We start from the raw sequence: 2,748 nt of genomic DNA, 5'->3' as shown, positions 1-2,748 counted from the left end.
CCACAAACTTGTAGTTTAAGAAATCTAATTCAATGGATGTACCAATCGATTTGTTGGGTCACAGAACTTATTCCCGATTAAAAAAAACTTTGTCACAATCGATTTACCAATTGATTAATGTAGTAAATGGTTGGTTCTGTGATTTGCAAAATCGATTGCTCAATCGATTGTCCAATTGATTGGATTTAGCCCAGAACTCAGGTTTTACTAAAAACCTTTAACTAATCGATTGCCCAATCGATTCATGTAGTGATTCAGACAATCCATTTATCAATTGATTCATCAATTGACTAATTAGTTGATTGATTTATATTCATTGGCAAAGACTTAAGTATGAGATTATATTGATTAGTCTACTAAACTAACTACTATGACATCTAATTACACTAAACATATTTGCATCTTTCTCAAGCATATCCTCCAACTTTGGTTGATTCCTTGAGTTGCAAGCTTTTGTTCCAAGTGTATGGTGTCTGCTTGTTTGCCTGAAATGTTTCTCAATTCAAATCATTAGATCAATCAAATATTTCATATGTACTGTTTGTTTGGGAATTAAATCAAAAGCATGATCAGGGAAGCTCTTGGCTTACAACACATATATAAATTTAGATGAAGAATGCTATAAGGGTCTCTCTGTCCTCGATTTTATCTGGACTTTTCGGGCAATTTTCTTACCCCTCGACAAAAATGGACCAAAATATGTATTTTTCATAGTACAAACAGGGTACATTATTACATCAGAGCTAATATCATATCAGAGCATTATGATATCAAAGTATATCAGAGCATTACATGATAAAAAATATAAGTTCAAATTTGATGCCCAATCATGTATACCACAAGTTAAACCAATCTCCCCCTTTTGTCATTTAATACAAAAAGAAATTACAAGAGAGAATTGATTAAACAAAAAAAGAACTTAAGATATATACACAAAAAATTACAAAAACAACATATCAAAAACAATATTAGAACATGACAAATCAACAAAGAAATCAAAACCTAGTCAACTAATCTAGGGTTGTTCCTCATTATTATCAGCGGGAGAAGGAGAGACTGCTGTATTAACCTCAACAAGTGTCACCTCCCCATGAGGTTCAGAGCTATCTAGGTTGGGTGGGTTTGGATCTTCGGTTTCTTGTTGGCCTATATCTGCAATGTCTTCAAAAGACATTTTGAGCCCCAAGTGCTCCTGGATTGCATCCACATCTTGAACCACAGAGTTCAAAGTTGATTGGAACTTTCGAAGAGAGGCTTCCACCCTTGCATTGTGGGCAGCGTGAGATTCCATCAGCTCCAGTAGTTTAGCCATAATATCAGATGATGCTCCAGTTGGTTCAGTTGGTTGGGAACTTGGTTGGGCTTGATCAACACTTGGTTGTGCGTGATCAGTAGTCGGCTGAGCTCTAGTCCAGATGCCGTTGATGCACTTCAGTTGCATTTGGTTGACAATAGATTCACCAAATGTGAGGGTGGTTTTGACAGATTCATCATTGGCCAGAGACACCTTGAAATGCCTCAGAATCTTTGTAACCAGCTGGGGATAGGGTAGCAGGTGCTTGCCTTGTGCTGATTCGATCATATTCAGCAGCACGGTCCAAGCCCAGCTCATCTTGAGCTCTTTGTACAGTCCCCATAGCAGGATGATATCCAGCCCCTGTACAACTGCGTGATTGCCGGCGCGAGGTACTAACATTTGTGTTAGCACGTACATGAGCATCCGGTGATGAACCTTCATTTGACCTGTTGGAAGGGATACCTTCTAAACAAATCCTTCGATCATCAGTTCTTGTGTTGCCGCATGCTTGTCCACTGATGATTCCCATCCTTCATCATTAGAGGCATCTTCTACTCTTCCATCCATAGGTTGACCATAGAATGGTAAACCAGTCAGCTTAGAGAATTCGTCAAACGTCATGGAAATTCTCTTGCCCTTGACTTCAGCAGTGAATCCAGTTTTGGTGATCTTGAAAGTGGAGTAAAAAGCTCTAAGTAGCTTTGGGTAAATTTCCAATGAGCAAGAAAGGAAATCCACCAACCCATGAAATCTCAAATGGTTTTGGAAGGTAAAACCATTTGAATCAAAATATGTGAAATCCAAAGTCCTCGCCTCTTGGATTTTTCTTTTCAAGAAGGAAGAAGGAAGAGAAGTGTCTTCATCTTGTTTATCTTTAGAAGGCAGAACCTTCTTTGGTTGAGGAGAAGTCTTCTTCTTCTTCTGGGTAGTTCCCTTCATAGCATCACCCATAAGTTTTTCAGTAGGAGGAGCTTTCCTCTTTTTAGTAGGTTCTTGAGAAGTAGCAATAGCCTTTCCCTTATCCTTAGCCAATACCTTGTGAGTAGGTATGGACACTCTTTTGGCTGGAGGTGAAGGAGGTGGAGGTGAAGGTGTTCTTCCACTTGATGTAGAAGATGAATCCAGTGAAATTGATTTAGATGAAGATGATGGACGCCTTGCAGTTTGTTTAACGCGTGCCATTGTAGTTTGTATATAGAAGATTGTTGAGATGATTGACTGAGAAGGATTGAGAAGCATCAGAGATTGAGTATCAGTGAGAAAATTGAGAGGTGAAGGTGAAAATGGGTTGAGAAATCGATTTAGGGTTTATATAGAACTGTGCAGAATCGATTTCCCAATCGATTGTTTTTCACTTCTGGGTTTACCAAATCGATTCCCCAATCGATTAGGTTACCGTTGTTTGAAAAGTATCTGTTACACCCACTTCCAATGGCTATAATTTTTCTCAA

Source organism: Cicer arietinum, chromosome 1 (genome assembly GCF_000331145.2).
Source record: "Cicer arietinum cultivar CDC Frontier isolate Library 1 chromosome 1, Cicar.CDCFrontier_v2.0, whole genome shotgun sequence".
NCBI classification, from domain to species: Eukaryota; Viridiplantae; Streptophyta; class Magnoliopsida; order Fabales; family Fabaceae; genus Cicer; species Cicer arietinum.
Note: the sequence above shows the minus strand (reverse complement) of the source record.